Raw genomic sequence first — 2,296 nt, 5'->3', positions numbered from 1 at the left:
AGACTCCAACTAAAAAAAAAAAAAAATGTTCATAAACTATGGCTCAACTTTCAGTTTTTTAAATTTATTCTGAAGAAACCACTGTACAATTTTACAAAAATGCAAAAGTTTGTTCAATCTAAATGACTCTCATTAGAGAAATGTTCATAATAGTGTGCACTCACATTATTGAATACTTTTTAAAAATTTGATATTTAAGTCTACTAAAATGGAAAACTTCACAATACTTTAATTGAAACTGACAGCTTCTAAAAGAGCATAGGATGATATATCCAATTTGGTGAAAGAAAAAACAGAATCCCCTTTTCCTCCTTGTTCCCTTCTTTCTTCTCTTTCTCTGCTTCCTTACCTCTCCTCTTCAGTTTCCCCCCTCGTTCGTCTCTCTGGAAGTTAACCCACTAAAATATTAGAACTGAATGGTGGGATCTGGGGTGATTCATACTTTCTTGTTCCCCTATATAGAATTCATTACTTTTACAATCTGGACAAAAACAGCAGTAAAATTCATTCACGCAAAAAAAAAAAAAAAAAAAAAAAAAAATTCTGAATGTCATAAAGTCTTGGAAATGCTTTGACCCATATTTATGTATTTATTTTTGAGCCAGAGTCTCACTCTTGTCGCCCAGGCTGGAGGGCAGTGGCACACTCACGGCCACCTCAGCCTCGACCTGCTGGGTTCTGGAGATCCTTCCGCCCCAGCCTTCCAAGTAGCTGGAACTGCAGACGCATGCCACCACGCCCGGTTAGTTTTTGTGATTTATTATAGAGACGAGGTCTCGCCAAGTTGCCCAGGCTGGTCCCGAACCCCCGGGGCTCAGGCAATCCTCTAGCCTCGGCCTCCCAAAATGCTGGGATTACAGGCTGAGCCACGGCGCCCAGCCTACCCGTATTTATTTATGCATGTGATAAGTGTCCAAAGAGCAGAAAATATCCAGTACCTAAGGATACAGATTAGGGGTCTGAGTAGTGAGTGAGTGGTACACCCTCCTCGTACTGCTGTTCGCCACGGTGATGTTAAAGCCCGTTCAGGCTTGCACACTACACAAGTTGCTTTTCATCATCTTCCTTGCTGCTTTCGAGCGTTTCTGTCCTCACACCTGCCCGTCCTCCCTCTAGTCCTCATAGACCAAGTGAGACTCCTTTTTCTTCAGACCTGACTCCTCGCATCCAGGAGGGCTTGTTTCTCTGATGACGAAACCTTCCCTCTCACACACGCCCTGTGACCCCTACCTCTGCACTGCTCCCATTTCTCTGCTTGAATATGCACTTGACCTTCTATTTTTCTGAGGTCTTTACCCTGTTCCCTCTGGCTCGCTCAGGCTTCTCCTTTCACTGTGGGACAAGACAGGTAAGTGCTTGGTTTATATATTCCGATTTGATTTTCTCACTAACCTTTCCTTTTTTAAAAAAACTTTAATCAGTAGGTTTCTTACCACCTCCCAACACCTCCCCACTTCCTATAACTTCTTTCTTAAAAAATAACTATGTCCTGCCTGAGTCCGCGGGTTCAAGACCCGCCTGGGCAACTTGGTGAGACCTCATCTCTACAATAAATCAAAAATTAGCCGGGCGTGGTAGTACACGCCTGTAGTTCCAGCGACTTGGAAGGCGGAGGCGGAAGGATCGCCTGAGCCAGCAGATCGAGGCTGCGGTGACCAGGAGCGGCCACTGCACTCCAGTCTGGGTGACAGAGTGAAACTCCAACTCAAAATAATAATAATAATAATAATAATAATAATAATAATAATAATAATAACAACTATTTCCTAATTGAAAGATTTTATTTTTGTTTTGGAAATTAAGGATAATACTATAAAGTATACGGAGGCAAATAACAACCATGCAGCCTAATGTCCTGTCTTCCTTATTAGCTTCTTGATTATTGTGTTATGCAGTATTGAAATTTTCTTTTATCTTTTCAATCACCGGGACTATCTCAAATGTTCCTATGTGTCACTGATTCAATTTTTCAGCACTGCGGCTTCTATTCTCTGCTAGTTGTAATTTATAATTTTTTTAGTTGGAGTCTTACTCTGTTGCCCAGGCTGGAGTAGTAGCACACTCTCGGCCACCCCAGCGTTGACCTGCTGGGCTCTGGCAATCCTTTTGCCTCAACCTTCCAAGTAGTCAGAACTACAGGTGCGTGCTACCATGCCCAGTTAATTTTTGATGTATTGTGGAGACAAGGTCTCGCCAAGTTGCATGACTGGTCTCGAACCCCCAGGCTCAAGCAATCTACTCGCCTCAGTCTCCCAAAGTGCTGGGATTACAGGTTGAGCCACCGAGCCTGGCCTAA

The sequence above is a fragment of the Carlito syrichta genome, unplaced genomic scaffold (assembly GCF_000164805.1).
Source record: "Carlito syrichta isolate Samal-C Ts95f unplaced genomic scaffold, Tarsius_syrichta-2.0.1 Scaffold314781, whole genome shotgun sequence".
NCBI lineage: Eukaryota > Metazoa > Chordata > Mammalia > Primates > Tarsiidae > Carlito > Carlito syrichta.
The sequence above is the reverse complement of the archived record's forward strand: the minus strand, read 5'-3'. Positions refer to the sequence as shown.